This window comes from Pleurodeles waltl, chromosome 6 (genome assembly GCF_031143425.1).
Source record: "Pleurodeles waltl isolate 20211129_DDA chromosome 6, aPleWal1.hap1.20221129, whole genome shotgun sequence".
NCBI classification, from domain to species: Eukaryota; Metazoa; Chordata; class Amphibia; order Caudata; family Salamandridae; genus Pleurodeles; species Pleurodeles waltl.
The window spans coordinates 1,356,663,546-1,356,687,892 of NC_090445.1; positions in this window are offsets into that span (position 1 = coordinate 1,356,663,546).

Below are 24,347 nucleotides of genomic sequence, written 5' to 3' on the forward strand. Positions count from 1 at the left end.
AAACCCTCATCTTCCTTCTGTGCCGTTTTACGAACATTATAATCTTGTGTTTTGAAGTATTGGTGTATTTTAATCATGGTCAATCTCTTCACATTTTAAGGCAAGAGACTGGTCATTCTCACTGTGCCAGCTGCACTAAACACGCACTCAGAAGATACACTGGCGACTGGACATGCAAGATTCTTCATTGCCAGCCCGCTGAGCTTTGGCCATTGATGAATCTTTCCATACTGATAGACAAATGGATTTTGATCCAGGTAGACCTTTTTTGGGTCATCCAGATAGTCTTGGACCATCCTCTGAATTATCATTAGTGTTGCCATGTTCTTGATATTTGTTGGCTCTGCCTCTGCATTTAACCTAATTCCTGCTACTTGAAACCAAGCCATTGCAGAGGTTGGGTCAGGATAATCTGTCGCTGGTGTTTTTGCAGATGTTGCTGGCGTTGGCTGTTGTAAGAGAACAGCATTGTCCTCTCTGAGGGTTGAAGGATACACCTGGTCAACCTATCTGTCACTAGGTGGATAGTGTGGATAGTATGAACAGCACTCCGGTGCATAGCCAACCAATCGTAGCACATCATAATGGAGCACTGGAACAGCAACCCTGGCAAAGTACGTCCAGCTGGGAACCTTCTATTTCAGGCAGATGGCTACCACAAATTCAAAAAATCCCACTCCTTTCACAAAAGAAAAAGGGAGGAGGTCTGGCGCTAACATTTTAGCCTGCTTCCCATTGTACAAACATGCCATTGGGTAGTTTCATTCATAGGGCCCCTCCTGCCTAAACCTGCCTGTAAATATAGCATGAGTTTTATTTATTTTGTGGTGACATGACAAAGGCAACTTCCAGGGAGAACCAGGAGGTGATAGACCCAATATGTGTTCTGGGGGAATCACTGTACGTAGTGGTGTCTGCATCTGAGTCTTGTGCCATTTGGAGGGTGCTGTTGTGGGTGATGCTGGCACACCACCACCTTCTATCACTAGGATAGGAGCTCTTTCCACTCTTTCATCACCACCACCATCTGCAGCTACCTTTTTAAGGTGTCCTTCCCACCAGGTTGTGTGATGTTTTTGGTAATGGAATATTTGGACTGTAGTGGAAAGCTGTCTCACCTCCAAAAACACTTGCATGGCAAATGGAGCTTGCTAATCATAAAGAAGTTCCAAACTAGGGAGGATAATTTTCTTAGTGTACCATTGCCAATGCCTGAAGAACTGGAAGAAGGTTGGTGTGTTGTTAACCTTACTGCGGTGTATACTTTGACTGAGGTAGAGGTTGATGCAGGTCTCAGAAAGCCTTACAAGTATAAAAGCTGGCAGAGGGTGGTGGAACCAGTGCCACATCCCTCTGAGCAGGTTGAACAGGAAGGGCCATCTCAGTGTCATCTGAGCCACCTTCCATACTGACAGTCACTGGTTTGTCCTCATCACTATCACTTTCCATAATTCTAAGGCTTCAAAGAACTTTCCATGTCCCTTGTCTCTTGTGATGGGTCTCGGACTCAACCGGGTTCCAATCCATGTCCAGATCATCAGAAGGAGGGCTCAGGGAGGATGGTGGGGTAACCTTTCTTTTTCCTGGAGGAGATCATGAAGCCAATCATTCAAGAGCTACAATTTTCTCAGCAGGATGTTTAACCTCCTGATCCATTCCTATTTCAGGAAGAACTGTTACTGGCTGCAGCTCCTCTGTCCAATTTACTCAGTTCCCTGTGAGGAGTGGGTACTTTACAGCTGATACAAATCCAATTCAGACACACTGCTCATCACTATGAATGCAGTGGCTGCCTCGCTGAGAGACATGGGCTGGGGTTAGGTTGGGTGATTCCAATGATGAAGGAGTGCTGTTCTCAGCCAGAGGAGGGTGCAGCAGGCACATCACATTTCCTATAAAAAAAGAGGATGGGGGAACACCAGTGGTGGTTAAAAACATAATGCTGGTGTGTGCCTATTGCTGGCAGGGAGTGCAGGTGAAAATGGAATAAACCTTAAAAAATGAATGCTGGTGTGGACCTATGACAGGCAGGGGGTGCAGAAAAAAACAAATAATTCTTAAAAAATGAATAATTATGTGTGCTTATGGCAGGTAGGGGGTGCAGGGGTTAATGGAGTAATCCTTAAAGCTATGAATGGTGGTGTGCCTATGGCAGGCAGAGGGTGAAGGGAAAAATTGAATAATACTTAAAAAACGTTAAATGAGTGCTGGTGTGCACCTATGGCAGTCAGAGGTACAGAGAATAATGGAATAATCCATATCAAATTAATGCTGGTGTACACTTATGGCAGGCAGTCATGCAGGGAATAATGGAATAACCATTAAAAATGAATGTTGGTATGCACCTATGGCAGGCAGGGAGTGCAAGGGATAATAGAATAATCCTTAAAAAAATAATGTTGCTGTGCACCTATGACAGACAGGGATGATTGAATAATCCTTAAAAGAATTACTGATGGTGTGTGCTGATGGCAGGCAGGGGCTGCAGGGGATAATGGAATAATCGTTAAATAAATAATGCTGGTGTGCACCTATGGCAGGCAGGGGTACAGGTGATAATAGATTAATCCTTAAAACATAAATGGTATTGTGCACCTATGAAAGCCAGGGGGTGCAGGGAATAATGGAATACGTATTAAAAAATTGATGTTTCTGTGTACCTCTGGCAGGCAGAGGGTGCAAGAAATAATGGAACAATCCTTAAAAATGAATGCTGGTGTGCACCTATGGTAGGCAGGGGATGCAGGGGATAATGGAATAGCCCTTAAAAAATATTGCTGGTGTGTGCATGTGGCTGGTAGGGGGTTCAGGGGACAATGGAATACTCCTTAAAAAAATAATGCTGGTGTGTGCGTTTTGCAGGCAGAGTGTGCAGAGAAAAATTGAATAATACTTAAAAAATGTCAAATGAATGCTGGTGTGTGTCTATGGCATACAAGGGTGTAGTGAATAATGGAATAATACTTAAGAAATTAATTCCGGTGTGCACCAAGGCAGGCAGGGGGTACAGGGGATAATGCAATAACCCTTTAAAAAGAATGCTGGTTCATGCCTATGGCAGACAGGGAGTGCAGGGTATAATGGACAATTCCTTGAAAAAAATGAATGCTGGTGTGCATATATGGCAGGCAGGGGATTCAGGGGCTAAGAGAATAATCCTTTAAAATGTATGCTGGTATGCACCTATGGCAGGCAGGGGGTGTGCAGGAAAATTTAATAATTAAAAAAAATGAATGCTGGTGTTCCCCTTGGACCAAGAGACGTATGACAGGCTGAGAATACAGGGAAAAGTCAAACACTGTATACAAAATAATATCTGGTGCCTGCTAGGGACTATGAGAAATTATTTTGGAGGCAAGGAGGTTCAGGGAAAAATGGAAAAATACATGTAATATATAGAAACTGTACATACATACTACAATCTTGCTCAAGCACATTAAACTGAGTTCAAGTAACAAGGAAAAAAGTGACAAAAAATAAAACAAATAACCCTTGTCTGTCAATGTCTCTAGAAAAAGGCTTTTAAAACTGAAAAAAAAGGATTTAACAGATTGGTTGAATACCAAAATGGTTGCTAGGCCACGCATTCAAAAAACAACAAGCAAGAAGGCATACACAACAAAGAACATATGCAGGCTTTTGGCAAAAGGATACTGACTGGCTACACAAAGTGGCCAATGTCCACATGTTCAAACAACAAAAAGCAAGAAGGCATGGATAACAAAGACCACATGCAGACTTTTGGCAAAATCACACTGGCTGGCTACACAAAATTACCTGATGGCCACATGTTCAAATAACAACAAGTAGAGAGGCATGGACAACAAAGAACACATGCAGGCCTGTGGTAAAAGCACATTGACAACTGCATACAATAGCAGCTGGTCACAAGTTCAAACAACTACAATCAAGGAGGCATAGACAACAAAGAATACATGCAAGCCTATGGGCACTGACTACAGAAAATGGCCACATGACATGGAGCATAAAAACAAACCGATGGCCTACTGCAAACACAAACACACACTGGCTGCACAAAAAAATTAACTTGGCCAGAAAACAAAGGTGGCATGGTAAACAAAGAAGAAAACACTACCATTAATTCGGTAATGCAAAAAAATGAAAATTAAGTCAGCTATAACTATTTTCCAACACCACACCTCCTCCTAAGGAATAACAAAATATTAGCAAACCAAAATATACTTTAACGTGTTGCAGAAAAAAATGTGAACTACAAAAGAAACACATTTTAGATTTAATCCAATGTCATCCCTTAATCATAGATGTTTTAAAGCAACATATACCTCAGAAATAGTTGTTTCATACACCCAATGCCTAGTACTGGTTAAGTTGCCCATGGACAGAATTGGCCACATGGTCAAATAAATGAATAGTGCAAATTTCACAAATATGGAGAAAGGGTACATAGCTGTACAACCTTTTTCCCTTATAAACCACTGCAACTCCAGGCCACCCACAACAGTCAATTTAAAATATGAATACAAATTAAAAAGGTACAAATATATACTGATGCATGCCTTTTTTTTTTAAAACAACACCCCGACCCCAGAAGTTTATTTAACTTACTTGATTGTGATGCCACAAAAACAAAGCCCTTACAATTCAATGGTATGTGCAGCAGGAAATGTTGACAAATAATGTATTCCTTTCATCACAAAATCCAAATTAAAAGTGACCAGGAGAGTGACAAAGCACTGGGATGAGCCTTCTGGACAGGAAGAGGAAGCTGGAGTCTTTGTGGCACTTCCTTCATGTTAAAAACAAGTAAAAAAAAAGTGTATGTAGCGCTAAAACTTTACCTGAACCACCCATAACATTCATCTGAAAAGGCATTTTCAAGTTGATTTAGTTGCTTCTTGAGTAGAAAACCTACTTGAGAAGCATCCCTGACTGCTTGCAAACGCTCTCTTTACAAAATAATGCCAAAAGGGTGCCTGGCCATTGAAAATCGATCCAGGTGCCGGCAAATCTTAGTTGTGCTCGGACATGCGCTGGATGGAGCCTCACTTTGTTCCTATGAACATTGCACTGCTTGTACCACAGAAAAATTCCACCATGCTGACTGGCAGAATTTGTCAGGAACTCCACTTTACAAGAGTAACTCTTGTTACCAAATTCTGCCAATTCTGCAAGCGGAATTATAGTTCCGCACAGACCTAATGTTGACCTAGCAATACAAACCTTTTGCCAGGCCTAAACCTTTCCTTTTTATACATATAAGTCACCCCTACAGTAGGTCCTAAACAGTCCAAAGGGTGCACTGTATTTAAAAGGATGGACACACACCTTTATTATTTACATGTCCTGGTAGTGAAAAAAAATGACAAATTAGTGTTTCACTAATTTAAGAACGGTCTCTCCCATAGAATAATATTAGGTTACCTTATTACATTTTATAACTTATAAAGTTTGATTGGGAACAGGTAGAAATGTCTTGTTTGTCCTCACTTTTTTTTTGTAAAAATCAGATATTAAGTCACAATTCTGAAAATGCCACTTTTGGAAAGTTGGGATTTACTTGTCCTAATCATTTGGTGTCTGCAGTCTGTTCCTGGGTAACATGACTAGGAATTGTTGGCCTTTGTGTTTTCTTCCCAGACATCCACAAAGTGGAGGTACTTGGGCCCTTATTTATACTTTTTGGTGCAAAACTGCACTAACGCAGTTTTGCACCAAAAAGTTTAGCACCTGCTTAGACCATTTCTGTGCACCAGCCGGGCACCATATTTATGGAATTGTGCAAGCTGGTGCAAAGGGTAGGCTAGAGTAAAAAAAAAAAAGTCTTTAGTTGGGTGGGGCTGGTGGTATAGAAGAAGGGGGTTTATCACCACAAAATGACTTAAGGCAGGTTAGAGTAAAAAAAAATGACTCTAACCAGATTAGCGTCAGTTTATGGTGCTAAACCAACCATGCCACATGACTCCTGCCTTAGAAAAGGCAGAAGCCATGCCCACCACCACAAAGGCTAGCAGAGGGGACAAGGGTCCCCTGGACATGGCCATTGCACCCTGTGCCATACATGGGGTCCCATTACAGGGCCCTCTATGGCACTAGAATGCAATACTTACTTGTACTTATCTGTACTTACCTGGGATGGGGTTCCCCCATCCTATGCAGTTCCTCTGGTGAGGGTGGGGGTGCCTCTGGTGCCTGGGGAAGACACCTGTGGGCTTATTCCATGATGTTCCACCATGGAAATCTGCAGTTCCTCTGGTGTAGGTGGGGGTGCCCCTGGGGCCTGGTGTAGGACACCAGGGGGCTTATTCCATGGTGTTCCACTATGGAACTAGGCCCACAGGTCCCCTAATGCCTGCCCTGACCCAGGAGTTAAATAATGGGGCAAAGCAAGCTTTGTCCCATTTTCTGACCCCTCCTGTGCACCATTTTTGCACAAGAGTATAAATATGGCATTAAGGCCATAGAGTCATTTTTTGCATGGGGACACCTACCTTGCAGCTCATTAAGGCAAGGTAGGTTTCCACTTCCAAAAAATGACTTTAACTCCATACATTTGGTGCTAGAAGGGTCTGACACCAAAGTATAAATATGGAGTTAGCTTCCACCGAATTAGAGTAAACAAAATGAAACTAATTCATTGCAAACAGAGTTTAAATATTCCCCTTGGTGTTGACAGGAAGAGTCTTCCTGACTTGACTGGACCACCTGAGCAGTCATCTGTCACACTTGCACTTCAAAAACATTGCCTTGACCCACACACAAAGAACTTCACACTATACTTTCATGAACCCAGACCCAGTGGGGCAATCAAAGGGAGGCAGGAAATTCAATATCTGGGTGCACGGGGAAGTCTGCAAGTATCTCCCACTTCAAAGCTAGCACTAGGAAAAAATATTGAACCCTCAAATCAACTCGTCAGGTCACAGGCTCAGAAGAATTAACTCTCTGCAGCCCTGCTGTTGGAAGGACTGCCCTGCTACAAGAACTGCCCTTCTTGGGGAAGGAAGGAAGACTGGACCTGCTCCTTGAATTGAGAGCCACCAGTTGTGACTCCATGGGTTAGATGACTAGCCCCTGGGTCTGAGCTATAAGGAAATGAGAAGCTCCAGAGACTTGCCCTGCATCTGCCTAGCTGCCCAGACTCAAGTGGAGATGCCCGTGCACTGCTGCTTGTGTCTGCTGCAGTGAGTCTTGTTCCCCAATAGGCCCTCCCCCGAGGTCCTAGACCCCTGGCTGACATCAGAGTGTACTCCCCAACCCAACCATGGGTTTCCTCAGGACTGATGCAGCGCAGCAAAACTTGTATCACAGTCCCTGCAACTCCTCATCAGAACAGAGGCAGTGGGGGTCATTCTAACCCTGGCGGTCGGTGATAAAGCGGCGGCCAACCCGCCAACAGGCAGGCGGTCCAAAAAATGGAATTCTGACCCTGGCGGGAACCGCCAACAGAGACCGCCACATTAACACTCCGACCACCACAGCGGTACAGACAAACAGCGCAGCGGTCACCGCCAACAGGCAGGCGGCAGACAATGTAACGCCCACACTATCATAACTCACCAATCCGCCACCTCTTCCGGGGCGGGAGCACCGCCGATAAAAACACGGCGGAAACAGACCACGAACGGGAAAACGCTCACCGAAACACACTCCACGAGTACGGAGGACAGCATGGAACCCGAATTAAACATCCTACCTGCTCTCGTCTACCTGCTCATCTACCACGAGTACGAACGCCGGCGCAGACGACAACGGTGAGTACTGCACCTACGACACACGGGAGGGGGGAGGAGGAAAGGTTACGGGCACACAGATATGCGACCCCACCCCCCCCAAACTATGTACACACCAATGCAGAGCAACAAGTCACAGTGACACCACCCAAACCCCCCTGAAAAATGCAAAGACATAATTAAATTGTGAAGAAAAATTTATGTAATAAATAGGCTCTGACAAATATAGGTCAACTATGCAAAATATTCATACCAAAATAATACTATCTACACTGCAATGGATAACCGAGGCAATTAGTTCCGTACATCAAAGGTAAATCGAAGTGTCCGTGGGCCAAAGTGTAACAACACAAGGGCAAAGCCCACACAGGAGACCTGAGTCCTTTGGAGAGAACACTGCAGGGGCATCTGATGAAAAAACTACAGGCACCTCAGGGGGAAGGGAAGCGGGGGGCACCACAGCCACATGAGTCCACGACGCCAGATCCACGAAGGGGCCACCATGCCCACTGTGCCATCCTGGGGAGTGCAAAGCCACAGTCTCACAAGTCTCTACAGTGGGTGGATTGCCCACTGTGCCATCCTGGGGAGTGCAAAGCCACAGTCTCACAAGTCTCTACAGTGGGTGGCTTGCCCACTGTGCCATCCTGGGGAGTGCAAATCCACAGTCCATCAGGTGGATTACAGTCTCCACTGGTCAAGGAGGAGGCATGGTGGGCACAGTGAACCGTTAACATTGCTTGACAGGAAGGGCCCAGCGGAGCGGTAGCGGAGCGGTGCTTGACAGGAAGGGCCCAGCGGAGCGGTGCTTGAGACGGCGGGGCCCAGCGGAGCGGTGCTTGACAGGAAGGGCCCAGCGGAGCGGTGCTTGAGACGGCGGGGCCCAGCGGAGCGGTGCTTGAAAGGAAGGGCCCAGCGGAGCGGTGCTTGAGACGGCGGGGCCCAGCGGAGCGGTGCTTGACAGGAAGGGCCCAGCGGAGCGGTGCTTGAGACGGCGGCGCCCAGCGGAGCGGTGCTTGACAGGAAGGGCCCAGCGGAGCGGTGCTTGAGACGGCGGCGCCCAGCGGAGCGGTGCTTGACAGGAAGGGCCCAGCGGAGCGGTGCTTGAGACGGCGGGGCCCAGCGGAGCGGTGCTTGACAGGAAGGGCCCAGCGGAGCGGTGCTTGAGACGGCGGGGCCCAGCGGAGCGGTGCTTGAGACGGCGGGGCCCAGCGGAGCGGTGCTTGACAGGAAGGTCCCAACGGAGCGGTGCTTGAGACGGCGGGGCCCAGCGGAGCGGTGCTTGACAGGAAGGGCCCAGCGGAGCGGTGCTTGAGACGGCGGGGCCCAGCGGAGCGGTGCTTGAGACGGCGGTGCCCAGCGGAGCGGTGCTTGACAGGAAGGGCCCAGCAGAGCGGTGCTTGAGGTGGCGGGGCCCAGCGGAGCGGTGCTTAAGATGGCGGGCCCTGTTCAGAGGTGCTCTTCTGCACGGCGGGCCCTGTTCAGCGGTGCCTATCTTCACGGCGGGGCCCTGTTCAGCGGTGCTCTTCTGCACGGCGGGCCCTGTTCAGCGGGGCCTATCTTCACGGCGGGGCCCTGTTCAGCGGTGCTCTTCTGCAAGGCGGACCCTGTTCAGCGGTGCTCTTCTGCACGGCGGGCCCTGTTCAGCGGTGCCTAGCTTCACGGCGGGGCCCTGTTCGGCGGTGCTCTTCTGCACGGCGGGCCCTGTTCAGCGGTGCTCTTCTGCACGGCGGGCCCTGTTCAGCGGTGCTCTTCTGCACGGCGGGCCCTGTTCAGCGGTGCCTATCTTCACGGCGGGCCCTGTTCAGCGGTGCTCTTCTTCACGGTGGGCCCTGTTCAGCGGTGCTCATCCAGTAAGTCAAGGGAGCCAGACCTGGGCTGGACTCCCTGCTCAGTCCCCCTCCGACCGTGATGTTTCTGGACCCTTCGGTGACGGAGTCCTGGGCCCATGGGTGTCCTCCCTTACAGCTGGGACGTGGCATGTGGGGCCCACCTGCTCCGCGCTCCTGCTGCCTGACTTCTCCGCCCTGCTGCCCTTTCGCTCCTTAGATGTGGCTCTCGGGCCCTTGCCTCCCCTAGATGTTGTGGCAGGTGAAGTGGGCGAACTTTGCTCCTTGGGGGCAGCCGTGTCAGTCCTCTCACGGCGGCCCTTTTGTTTCCTGGTCCTCTTCCCTGGGGGGGGGCTGGATGTGTCCTTGCTGCTGATTGAAGTGTCACTGCTGGCAAAGGGTGGACTCCAGAACCCATGCACAACAGTGACACTCGTAGCTGGGCTGGTGGTGGCTGAGGTGCTCTTGGGACTCTTTGCATATGGAGGGGGTGGGTCATCGGAGGGAAAGAGGTTAAGATTAGCGAGGAAAAGTTTTTTAGGACCAAGGTAAAGGGTAGGAGAAGTGGTGATGGGAGTGGAGGAAGAGGATGTGGTTGTAGGAGAGTCAGGTGTGCTGTCATTGGGTGAAGGTGCTGGTGCTGTAGGCTGTCGTGAGGTGGATGGCTGTTGGGTGGGTGGCTGCCTGCGTTTGTGTGTCTTGGAAGAGGGGGTGACAGACACAGTGGGAGAGGACACAGGGGACGTGTAAATGGCAGTGGGGGTGGTGACTGCACGCGTGCGGACTGTACTGGAGGGTGTGGTGGTGATGGAAGCACTGTCTGATGTTGGTGTGCATGCAGGTGTGAGTGTAGACGTCAGAGGGAGGGAGGAGGGAGACGAGGAGGAGGGGGACACAGAGGTGGTAGTGACTGTTGGAATGTCTGCATCTGGGTGTTGCTTGGGTGAGTGTTTGTGGGATCTGTGGTGCTTGTGTCTGGATGAGCTGCCCTTGGGTGTTGAGGTGTGTGCAGGCTGGTCAGATGGTGTGGATGGGATAGGCTGAGGAACAGGAGACAGAGACAGGGTGGAGGCAGTCAGAAGAGGGAGGCTGGAAACAGGGACAATGGCTGCCGTCAGTGCTGAGGCCAGAGCATTGAACGATCGTTGATGGGCAGCCTGACCCGAATGAATGCCCTCCAGGTAGGCATTGCTCCGATGCACCTCCCTTTCTACCCCCTGGATGGCATTCAAAAGGGTAGTCTGCCCAACAATGAACGTCCTCAGGAGGTCACTGAGCTCCGCACTGAGGGCAGCAGGGGTGACAGGGGCAGGGGCTGAGGTGCCTGGGGCGAAGGAGACGCCCGCCTTCCTGGGCGAGCGGGCACGGAGCGTAGGCTGAGGGGCTGCTGGGAGGGCGGGGCTGGTGCGCTGGGTGGCGGCTGTACCTGTAGAGGCGAGGGGCACAGATGTTGCCACCACCGCTAGGGAGCACCCATCCGAGGACGTGTCTGTGTCGCTGGTCTCACCACCGGTCCCCGTTGTGGTGCTCCCCTCGCCCTCCGGATCACTGGTGCCCTCGGTGTCTGTTCCTGGGCCCACCGGGGCCTTGTGACTTGCAGCTCCCTCGTGCTCCGATGCCAAATCTCCTCCGCCTGATGATGCTAATGCACACATGCACAAGAAGATGAAGAAGAAGGGTGTGGGGAGAAAAACGAAGACCAGGTTGAGTGCATGCAATGTCAACACCGTTGGCGGAGAGGACAGACAGAGGAGCCTCATGCACTACGCCGCGCATTCGGGGTACACTACTCAGTACTCCTGACTAGGACAACAGGTCTAGAGACGACAAACGCGCACATGTGTGATGCTGGACCATCAATAGCTGTACTTGTCACCCTACAGAGGTGGGGGCCGGGAGCACAGGGCCATGCCTAAGGGAGGGGACTACACTACAGAAAGCGCCCTGGCCTAATGTCACCCACAGCCCTCCTCCCCCACCCAGACGCCTCCACTGCGCAGAAAGATAGGAGAATGTGCTGATACTCACCCCCTTGTGTCTGCTGTGATGTCCTCAAGCGCCCATCCAAATCAGGGTAGGCCACCGCCAGGATCCGGGACATCAGGGGGGTCATGGTACGACTGGCACCCCTCCTAGGTTGGGAGGCCATCCCCAGCAGTGACTCGGCGGTCTTCCTGGTCCCGCGGCGGATGTCCTCCCACCTCTTGCGGCAGTGGGTGCCCCGTCTGTTTTGGACCCCCAGGGTCCGGACTTCCTTGGCGATGGCACGCCAAATGTCCACTTTCTGATGGGCGCTGACCTATTTGACATGTACAGGGTGGGAAGGAAACATTCATCAATGAACTGCATGTTAGATGTGATTGGCCCCCCCTCTCCAACTTTGCCAAATGGCACATGCTCTCATCTGTTGTGCGTTGCACTCCTCATTCGCCCCCCACCCCACCAACTTACATCCACCCCACTCCACACAGGCATCGCCCATTCCATGTGCACCCGGTGTACTTACCTGTTGGTCTGGAGGACCGTAGAGTAACGCATACTGGGGGAGGACCCCATCCACGAGCTTCTCCAACTCTTCAGACGTGAAGGCAGGGGCCCTTTCCCCAGTCGCAGCAGCCATTGTCACTTCCAGACCGAGGTCACAGCAGCACTTGCAGTATAGGTCCTCTCCTGTGGATGATCAGGTCTTGAGTGATTAATCAGCTAGAAAATGTCGGTCACGCCCGCGGCGGTGCGTACCGTGGCGGTGTGTACCGCCACCGCCGGCGCACATCCTCATTGGCTCCTGAAACCCATAGGCTTCAATGTTAACCAATGCGGCATCGTATAGCGGTCTTCGACCGCCTACCGCCACGGTGCGCCACGCCAGCGCATTGACCTCACATCCCATTGTCCCACTTCACAGGTCAGGCATCCGCCATTTCAAGGGCCCACATGGCATAATTTGTACTGCGTCACACAGGCCTAGGCCTTGCATTGCCACACATACACGCCTTTCAATACATAGATAACCGTGTGCTATGCAAGCTGTGGTGAACGTACCTGTGATTTGCTTGACTCTGTTCTCCATGTTGTCCTTCCTAGGCACCGTCCGCTGGGACTTGCGAGGAGAAGGATGAATCCTCGCGTGTACCGACCGCTGGTGGACCTGTCGACAATGGAAGAACGCCACATCATACTACGATACCAACTTGACCGTGCCACTATACATGAACTGTGTGCCCAGCTGGAGCCAGCCCTGATGTCCCCCATCCGCCAACCCACAGGAATTCCCCCTCTGGTGCAGGTTCTGCCAGTCCTCCATTTTCTTGCAAGTGGCTCATTCCAGACGACAGTGGCCCTGTCATCTGGGATGTCTCAGCCCATGTTTTCAAAAGTTTTGTCTAGAGTGTTGTCTGCCCTGACGAAACACATGCGGAGTTACATTCTATTCCCTGAGGAGGTTGATTTGGCCACTGTGAAGGGTGATTTTTATGCCCTTGGACATATTCCCAACATAATTGGTGCCATTGATGGGACCCATGTGGCCTTAGTACCCCCAAAAGACGATGAGCAGGTGTACAGAAACAGGAAAAATTATCATTCTATGAACGTCCAGGTGGTCTGTTTGGCTGATCAGCACATCTCCCATGTAAATGCCAAGTTCCCTAGTTCAGTGCATGACGCGTATGTGATGCGTAATAGCAGCATCCCTTATGTGATGGAACAGCTACAGGGACAACGTGTGTGGCTAATAGGTGACTCTGGTTACCCCAACCTGCCTTGGCTATTGACCCCAGTGAGGAATCCCCGGACCAGGGCTGAGGAACGGTACAATGAGGCCCATGGGCGAACTAGGAGGATCATAGAAAGGACCTTTGGCCTCCTGAAGACCAGGTTTAGGTGCCTGCATATGACAGGGGGATCCCTGATGTACTCACCAAAGAAGGTGTGCCAGATCATCGTGGCCTGCTGTATGCTTCACAATCTGGCATAGCGACGTCAGGTGCCTTTCCTGTAGGAGGATGGTCCAGATGGTGGTGTTGAAGCAGCTGTGGAGCCTGCGGAGAGTGAAGAGGAGGAAGACTCAGAGGACGACACAGACAACAGGGACAGAGTTATCCAACAGTATTTTCAGTAGCACACAGGTAAGAATCACCCACGCCATTTTACATTTACTTGAAGACTCCTGCATCTCAACTTTGTCTATTTCCCCCCAGTTCTTTTAGACTGATGTTTGATTTTCCCTTCCCTTTTCAGTGCTGTATGACCCACTGCGTGACTTCTGGTTGGTTAGCCCATGGACTAATGCTTATTGACCTCGGTATGTTTTCAACACAAAGTTATCCGAACATAATTGATCTGTAATGTGTTATACATTTGTAAATAATACAGGCTGACTCCTGATTGATTTCAGTGCAATGAGTGATTTATTTGTAGTGCTAGATAATGGTACATGATATTAACATGGTGATGGGTGGGGGTGGAGTAATGTCCATGGCAGAGTCCAGTTCTCAGTCTCACAGGTGCATTGTCCATATGCCTGTGGAAGGATGGAGCAGGGGCAGTTCAAGGTTGGACAGGGTGGCAATGTGGGACAGTGGGATTACTTCAGGGGGTATCTCATGCTGGCGGGGGTCTTGACATCCTACTCTGTCTATTTTTTTGATCTCAGGCTCCTCTTGCGGGGTGGTTGTTCTTCAGCAGGAGGTGGGGTTCTGGTGGCCTGTCGTTGTGGTGGGGCCTCCTGTCCATTAGCGCCGGCGGAGGTGGTAGGCTGTTCCTGGTCCGGGCTAGTGACAGGGGCCCTGTGTGGTGCCACATGGTCCCGCAACGTGTATTCTATACGGTTCATGGCCTGGACTATGCTCCCCATAGCGGTAGAGATGTTGGTGAGTTGATTGCTGAACCCCATGTAGCGTTCCTCCTGCTGTGCCTGGATCTCCTGGAACCTGGCCAGTACCGTCGCCATCGTCTCTTGGGAGTGGTGGTAGGCTGCCATGATGGTGGTGAGGGCCTCTTGGAGAGTGGGTTCCCTGGGCCTCTCCTCCCCCCCTGTCGCACAGCAGCCCTCCGAGTTGCCCGGTTTCCCTCGGCCTCTGTCCCCTGGACGGTGTGCCCACTACCACTGCCCCCAGGTCCCTGTTGTTGTTGGGGTGGTGGGTTAGCCTGGGTGCCCTGTAGTGGCAGACACAACGCTGATTGACCTGTCCTAGAGACAGAGGCATGGGCCCGCTGGGTGGGAGCTGTGCTGTTGTTCCCAGAGGGGGTTGGGTCTGGTGTGGCCTGTGTCTGTGTGTGGGGAACCGACTGTCCAGAGGTCCCCGATGGTCCGGGCTGGTCATCAGGTTCCAGGTCGACAGAGCTGCTGTCATCACTGGGGGCCTCTTCCGGGGGTGGGATGGACATTTCTGGACCCTCCTGACCGGTGTGTTGGCGTTCGGGTAAGAGAGTATGGTTATTGTTTCTGTGTGTGCTATTGCGTGCAATTTATGGGTGCCCTTGTCCCCCAGTGCTGCCATTCCCTTGGGGGAGGTGTTGTGAGGGTGTTTTGGGGGGGGGGTATGTGCAGTGGTCATGCTTAGGTGATGGGTGTCCATAGTTTGTGGTGGCATGCAGGGGTTGGTGTTGGGTGGGTTGTGCTGGAGAGACATTCTCAGGGAGGATGTGTGATGGGAGGTTGGGGGTGAGGGTGGAGGTGGGGGTTAGCATGCTGTGGGGGGGTGAAGTAGTTGAGATTGTACTTACCAGAGTCCATTCCTCCGTGTACTCCAGCGAGGCCATCAGGATGCAGGATGTTTAGTACCTCTTGCTCCCATGCTGTGAATTCGGGTGGAGTGGGTGGGGGTCCCCCGCCAGTCTTCTGCACTGCGATGTTGTGTCGCAAGACCATCGAGCGCACCTTTCCCCGTAGGTCGTTCCAGCGTTTGCGGATGTCGTCCCGATTTCTGGGATGCTGTCCTACCGCGTTGACCCTGTCCACGATCCGCTGCCATAGCTCCGCCTTCCTGGCTATAGTGGTGTGCTGCACCTGTGAGCCGAAGAGCTGGGGTTCAACTCTTATAATTTCCTCCACCAAGACCCGGAGTTCTTGGTCCGAAAAGCGTGGGTGCCTTTGGGGTGCCATGGGGTGGTGTGGATGAGGTGTGGGGTGGTGTATGTGGTGATGAGTGTGTTGGTGTGTGGTGCTTTGTGCTTCTATGTGGTGTGTGTGATGGTGTAGTGTGCCTCTGTGTGATGTAGCTCTCTATTCTGTGATGTGTCTCTCTCTCCTTCGTCTCTGATCTTTGGTCGTAGGGGTTTGTGGGTGATGTGGGTGTGTGTTTTATATTGTTTTGGGTATGTGGGAGTGGTGTGTGTATGTGTTTCAGGTGTGTGTATTTCAAAATGTCCAATGTGGCTGTGTGTTGGTGCTGGGTGTGTATTTTGAGCGTGGCGGTGTGTACCGCCAATGGACTACCGGCGTTGAAAGACCGCCGCGTGGATTTGTGGGTCAGAATGACATGGGCGTGTTTCTGTTGGCGTGGCGGTGGAGGTTTGGTCATCTCCAGTTTACCACTGGCCGCTGATGTGGCGGCATGCTGTGGATGTCGGATTTTTGGAGGTTTGTCAGTTGTGGGTCAGAATGACCGTGGCGGTTTACCGCGGACGCGGCGGTAGAATGGTGGACTTCTGACCAGCGGTAAGGGCCTTTTACCACCGAGGTCAGAATGACCCCCAGTGTGACTTGAACTGACACAGGTCCTTGCATCACAACCCTGGCAGCTCCTCATTGTAAACAACGCAGCATGACACAATGCTCCACATCAAGGACATATGGTACAATTCTCAGAGGGACTAACCATGTCTGTGTATTCATAGGACCACTGCATACTCTGAAAAAATATTTTTAGAGCCATTCACAAAGGGGATGGGGTCCCCTGGGGACCCCTTCCCTTTTGCGAATGGGTGCTTTGCAACCTCATTCGCGATCACAAAGCAATTCTGCATCACGATGCTGATCGCAAATAGGAAGGGGAACACCCCTTCCTATTTGCAAGTCGCATTCCCATTTTGCGAGTCGGTAACCAAGTTACCAACTAGCAAAATGGGAATGTGCATCGCGATGCACGTTTTGCATGGCGCAAACAGCAAATTTCGCTGTGTGCGCCATGCAAAACATTTGTTACATCTGACCCTTTGTGCTTTCCAGTGCTATACTTACCTTAAAACGTTAAAAATGCTTTTCTATGGTTCTACTGATTGATTTTTGTCAGTTTGGTGTCAAATATTTTATTATATTTTACTATAGGTTTCTAAATTAGTGTGGGATTTTTCTTGCATAGTATCTGCATAAATACCTTGCACATTTCTTTAAGGTTAAACCTCAATGCTTTTGGCCAAGCTACCAGAAGGTTAAGCATAGGTTAGGATAGTGATATTTTGTGGTTCACCCTGACTTGGACTGTGGCTCCAAAAGTGGATTGAGAAAACTTTTCCTGGTGCATCCTGAAAGGCTGCATTTCCAAGCAAGAATCACCCAGTTGGAACGGGAACATTTGAGGCCATACCACCCCTACAGTCCACTCAACTATGATGCTTGTGATCTCTATAGAAAACATAAATAAATGAAAAAACAATGCTGATCGAGTTTGCTGTATCAGTACAACAAAGTAAAGGTGGCATCGCTAAGTAGAAACTCCAAAGCATTACAGCACCATTTTGCTGGGTCTGCTTTATCAGGAGTAGATAATACATTTATATTAGCGAATGTTTTTCTTAACTTGTGACCAACCTGCAAGCAGAAAGAGAAAGCACAGGAAATTATGTTAGTTTAATCACTGATTATAGAGACCTAACAAGAAATGTTTCAACACCAAATTGGAAGGATGGGAAACACATTTTGTTGCTTGGTGATCTTTTGGATCGTTCAATGTCTTGACTGCAGGGTGAGCTGGTCCTCCTCTTTTTTCAAGTAACAACTGCTCACAAAAGAGGTGGGTCTAGTGCTGGAACTGTACAGAATATTTTTCAGTCTTGAGAAGTCATGCCTGGAGCAGTCACGAGAACTGCACTTCATTAGCAGGCATTTCAGGATGGGCCTTGGAGAAGTGTTTCCTTCTCAAACAAAAAGAATGTCTTTCAGTTCAGAATTGAATTTGCTACTTTCAAAACAGTATTCTTAGGCCAAAGCATGGTTAAGGGTGCACAACTTATGACTTTTACAATCATGCTGGTTCCTTGGGCTAGGCTGCAAGTGTTCCCTTTGGTGAAATATTTCTCAAACCAGTGGAATCCCAGCATTGAGAATTATGGGCAGCAAACTCTGGTGAATTCAGAGTTAGTACAAAAGAAGCAGTGGTGGTTGGAGGTGAAGAATTTAATGAAGGGGCACCATTAACTCCTTCTGCAATCACACTAACCACAGATGCCAGCAGCATACGTGGGGAGGGCAGTCTTAGATCAGAAGACAAATCAGAGACATTGGTCAACCCATGAGGTGGAGGCTTCTTCCAACTTCAGGGAGCTCAAAGCAGTGCTGGTAGTACTGAAACACTTCACTCCACTGATTTTTCAGTAGCAGTTACAAGTAAGATTGGTAGTGGTATCCTGTAAGAATCATCAAGGCAGTTGCTGGGTATGATCTGTTAGCAGAATTTCTATAGGCAGAATTGAATCCCCTATCCCTGAGGGAAATTCATCTACCAAGAAAACAAAACATACAGGCAGACCATTTCAGCAGGATTTTCCATCTGGTGTCTTCCATGTCATTTAAGGCACAGGTATTCCCGCAGTTAGTGAGAGGTTTGGCCTGCATCAAGTAGATCAGTTTGGCTCAGAGGAGAATGCTGTGCTACTCAAAATCTGCATAATTATGCCTTCTAGCACACCCTGGAAAGTGGATGGAATGTCATCAATTCTTCAGAAAATAAGACTGGACAAAGCAATGGTTATTTTGGTTGCTTCAAGTTGGAAATGTAGGCCAAGGATCCCCTTGCTACGTCAATTGTCCGTGGGTCTTCAGTAGAACATCCTTATCCTCTGGTCCATTCATAACTGTCTGAAACAGTGTTGAGATGTCTTCACTTGAAGGGGTGGCTCCTGAGAGGATAGATGCTGAGGCTAGTGGTTGTCCTCTAGAGACCTCTCTTAATATTCAACCATCCAGATGTTCTGCAGCTTCAAAAGCATGTCTTTTTTTTATTAGCAATCATTTGACAAATGTTGTTTCAAAAACTGGTTGCCTAGAATGCTTGTGGTTAATATCAAGATTCTTGAATTTCTGAAAGAAGGATTTGAAATGGGTTTGGCCATATCTACCCTGAGAGTTCAGTGGATGGTTTTGCGATGCTTTAGGTGTATGGAAATGGAGTCTTTACCTCACCTGGTAACAAGATTTTTTAGGAGTTTTTTCCTAATGAAATCTTCTTTCCGTTCTCTCCTTTCTTGTTGTGATTGTACCTTGGTTTTGCATGCATTACAAACTCCACGATTTGAGGCAGTAGACCAAGTGGATTTGAAATTCTTAAGGAATAGAGTGATTTAGGCTGGTAGCCATCACATCCGCTAGGAGGATAGGAGAGTTGGAGGCTCTTTTGTGTTCTGAATCCTTTCTAGGATTTTGTGGGGATGTGATGATTTTACTTAACAGGCCCTCACTTTATTATGAAAGTCCATCACCTTTTCATGTCCAGATAATCTAATTTTCTGTGTGTAATGTTCAAATCTAGCTTCTCAGGAACAACAGCGTTTACATAGCATTGATGTAAGATGTTTGCTTGACACAAACAGAATCTTTTAGAAAATTAGGCCCTCAATTTGTCATCTTTCAATTATCAGGACGAGGTCTGAAACCAACTACTGCAACTTTGAGAAGATGGCTCAAGTAGGCCATCATCTCAGCATATGGAACTTAGGGAAATAATATATCTAAGTCAGTTCAAGTAAGGTCTACAAGAGTATTAGGCATGACACCTTTGGATTGGTCTTTATGCAAACCTTTTGCACTTTCCCTCTTGTTTTTCTGAATTCATTTTTGTTGGGATTAGGGCTCAGTGGACTTTACCTCTGCTATCCAGTGCTAAAGAACTTGCCCTCTCTCTTTCAAATGATGAAAGATTTTTTATACATAATTGGCACATTTCATTTAATTATAAGAAGACCCTAGTAAATGGTACTCTATGCACCCCGGGCATGTAAATAAAACGCTACTAAGGGTCCCACTCATTGTGCCACTTCCTAAAGTAGCCTTTTAAAAACATGTCTCATGCCTGCCAATTCAGTAGTAGTACAGTGTAGAACTGCCATATCAACCTAACCATAAATATTGGACCTCAAGAGCCTCTCCTCAATACATTCCTGGACATTGTAGAAGAAGGACTGCCTTGTTTCCTGGAGGACATCCCTGCTGCTTGAGGCCTGCCTTGCTCCCCAGAGGACTGCCCTGTTGCTACCAAAGGACTACCCTGTGGCTTGAGGACTATCTTGACCCCTCCTGCTTGAAGACTTCAGTCCTCTCTGAGAAGAAAGACTGGACCTTTTCCTTCATTCCAGGCTACCTGTGTGACCTCAAGGTGAACTGACTGATCTTCCCTCTGAGCTAGAAGAACACAACAAGCTCCAGAGGCCTCCCTGCAACTACCCAGCTGACCTGCTGTACTGGACCTACTTGATCCTGCAACCGGACCTGCCTGAGCCCTGCTCTCCTCTGTTGTAGTGAGTTCCTGATCACCGAGAGGTGCCTCCCCATCTCTTGCACCCCTGGATGGTATCAGTTGAGTTTCTCCTGCGAAGAAAGGTGAAATCCTGAAGTTTTGGGATTCTTGTGACCCAGAACGGGCCACCCATGGTGAACAAATAACACAAATCTCCAATTAATCTGACTCTTTCCTCTATACAAGCCACCGGCATAGATCAGTAGTGTAAGACCTGTACTTCCCGGAATAGCAAAGGAAGTCTGCGGTGACTGGCAATGCAAAGCGTCTTTGAAAGGCTCCTTGCACTACAGGGATGAGCATCCGTGGTACTCTCCCTCTTTCCACCAAACATTGAGAACATGACTTTTTCAGCAGGACTAACCCAGGCCTCCTATCCTGTCTGCACACTTTCATAGTCATCCTGAACTTGTGGCTGTTCCCCAGTCTAGCACAATCAGATGACTGCGGGTGGCACATTGTGCTTGTAGTCACTATGGCCCTCATTATGACTTCGGCGGTCAAAAAAGTTGACCTCCGAAGTCACGCCGGCCAGGAGACGGCCAGTGATGGTGGTTTTTAGACAGCCATATTATGATTCCTGGCAGCTCTCAGCTATAAATAGGGTGGAAAGCTGCCAGCAGCCATACTGGCGGTCGGCGGTCAAGTGGAGTTTGCTCTGCTGGCACCGCCAAGTCATCACAACACCACCCACCGTATTACAACTTTGTAATTGGCATGGTGGTGTTGTGGTGACAGGGCGTTGACGGCGGAGCAGGCCCCATGGACCCAGTTCCCTCCCAGACGACCACCACGAGCAGGTAAGGTGATCGTCTGACAGGGGAGGGGGTGGGGGTGGTGGGTGTTGAGTGTTGTGTGCATGAATGGGGTGTGAGTGTGTGTGAATGGAGGGTCGGATGTTTGTGTGCGTGTGCATGCATGTATCTGTGTGAATGTGTGAATGCATGTCAGCGCAGGGTGGGGGTGTTGTGGATGCGTGTATGTATGCGACTGTGTGTGAGTATGTGTGTGTATGTGGTGTGTGCATTCGTGGATAGGGTTGGGAGTATGTATGGGGTTTGGGGGTGGGGGAGGGTGGTGTCTAAGTGTATAGGAGGGGGGCCGTGGCTGTTTCAGGTAGGAGAGCCGCATATTGGCAACGGGAGTGTTAATTCCTGTCATCAGTATCCTTTCTGCCAGGGATTTACTGGCGGGTTGCTGCCAGAAAATCTCTGGCTGAAAGGAGACTCATAATACAGTCGGCGGTAAAAGATGGACCATTGGGCCGAAGGTGGTACACCTTCGGCCCAGCAGTCCCACCACCCTGGTGGTTCAGGGCGTGAACTGGCTGTTTTGTGATCATAATTTGGCAGTCCTGCTCCGTCCCTTTGTGTCGTGGTGTTACCACCACCGCTGGCGTGGTGGAGCAGGACCGCCAAACTCATAATGACCACGTATATCTACCTAAAGAGAGTTGTGTCCTTCTAGTATCATTTTATTTATTTAAATGTACTCTACTTTTCTAAATCAGTTTGGGAATTTTCTTGTGTTGCATTGTTCCTTTATCACTGTTCATTAAACACTGCCTTTGGGTAAAGCCCGAATGCTTTGTGCTGGTGCAGTGCTGCTTAGTGCTTCAGGCATGAGTACGTCATATACTCATTCATCATATATACATGTTCAATAGTAACCCTATGAATCTAGGTGCACCATATCAATTGAATAATAATAGGTGGCTATATTTACCTGCATTGAAAGTCATGAATACAACCGCATTATAATCATTGTATTGAATCATGGTAATTGTATCTGTCTAATTGCCACCTTTCCTCCTAAAGGTTGACATGATTTGTTCTGAGGCCACGAAAACTTGAATTAGTTCTCAAATAAATGGATTGAAAGTAAATTTTTTCCTCTCCTCTGCACGTGCAGTTCGAAGAAACACCTGCTAGTTAAAATAGGCCTTTGTTATTGTAAGTAGCTGTTAAGAATAGCTCATCTAATTGCAATGTGACCCAGGATATGTAGTGCATATGGATGGGAGAGAGCCTCCTGTACCCGACTGTACTAGTCTCTCAAAATTGTTGCTTATTCAAGGCCTTGCAGCCATGCAGCTCTGTTTTTCTTTGTTTGAGGTTAGAATCCATAGGAGATCTAACTGCTCCCGGAGGACATTGTCTCTTGGTTGAACTATCAAGGGGGAGTTGATGTGAAGAAGCTTCCAGAACTTTCTATTGCTTATTTTTGTGAATTCCTTAAAACAGTTTAGCAGATCCTGTGCTAACTTCACTAAGAGAAGACCTTTCTCAACGCTGCCCATTTCCCCTGACCTGGGTAGTGAGCTTCAAGTTTAAAACCTGTTTCTTCCCCAAGAACCTTAACGTGGTTCTCCTGAAGCTGACACATTTGCCTTTTAGCTTCCCTTTACCATGTTCAATGCTTAATTTAGAATAGGGAAATTCCTTTATGAATACAATCTACTTTATATTTTGTGCTCTCTACATTGTTATATGTTGCATCTGTTTCTTTAAAATATACAAATATAGATTGCATTATTACATAGACATACATGATTATGGGATAAAATGATTTACCAAATGATTGACTTGTAATCTTTTATTAATACTGTCAATAAAACCTTTATGGTTTGAATATCATCTTCTCTGTCATTATTGTAAAGCCACATTGGTTTCACTGTAGTTGAAATGTGTTGTAGGGGGTAACTTCTGCCATAAACTTTCAGTCAACAACCAAAGGTCCATACGACCAGTGGAGGCTCCTATATGATGACTACACAAGAACACTGAGAGACAGGGAGCTTTGCCACATCAAGTGGTAGCAGAGAGAAGATAGTTTGTCAGTGTATGGACTAAGGATGCTCCAGAAAGCATCTAGAACTTCCACCAGTCCAGACCATGTCCTTTAATATCTTTGTCCCAGTTTGGAGAATCTGAAGTATGCAAAACATTGATGGATGGATTGCTTGAATTAATCTCAGCCACTGGTAATTGCTCATTGTCACATTCCAGTCCACTGGGGGCAATTGAATCCCTGAGTAACCACCAGTGGCTTATATTATTTCAAGCTTTCCATCTATCATCTTTTGTATTCTTCAGTTGGAGTATCTGGGGTGTTTTAGTGGTTCTGAAGGTGGTAGAGGTGTCTGAGGAGTGAACATAAATAGGGTTGTGTATGTCAAGCTTGCAGTGGTTGTGTTATCATTGTGCATATAACAGTATAATGTCTATTAGAGGTCTGAGAAGGCTGGATGGAAATCTAATCTGCTTCTTCCTGTACATTGCTTGCTTGTGTAAACACATTTGCACTTGCTGTTTAGTCTAACGTCCCGGGATAGATACAGAATAGAGTGGTTTCACTTGTCTGCTAAGGTTTGTTGGGCTGGCCTGTGAGGTACCATCGGCCACACAATTATGATAGACAATTATAGCTTCTTTTTGTTATAGTATTAATAGTGACTAATGTTAGTAGATTCTGGTGCTCAGAGAAGAGGCTGCACTAGTCAGGGTGAAGTCTAGCTGGCTGAGATTTCACTTGTGTATGTGTGATAGAGTTGGAAAGCATTATTTATTGTTTAAGTTTCTTAAATGAGTAATACTTTTAAATTTCTGAAGTGGAGCAAACATGAGTTATTTCTTAATTGTGCTCGCTTTAGCATTACTGTAAAAGTTCCACTTGCACAAAAAGAAGTGTAAAAGAGGGAGAGCCACTGCTATGTGCTGCATCTACATTGTCAAGGGCTGGGCAGGCATTTGTTGGTTGATGTAAAAGCCACACTGGGATTGGCTAATGTATCATCAAGTGCCAGGCTGTGAAAGGTTTGCAGAGAAGGTGCCATGCTGAGACTGGACACCGGCATTGATACACATTGCATTGTGATTGGTTGACAGTCTATGTCTATTTAAATTGAGATGATCTACGCCTGATTGTTGTAAAATCACTGTAGAAAACTGGTGTTTCAGAGTATTAAGAGATGTTTGTGAGAGGTGATGGGAGAGTTCCTGTCTAGAGTGTGAGAAGATACATCAGATGATTACATGGCTGTTATTTGGCTTAACCAATAGATCAAAATTACAGAGAAAGAAGAGTCCCTGTATTTTTGACCATTTAATCTACAAATAATAAAAAATGTAGGA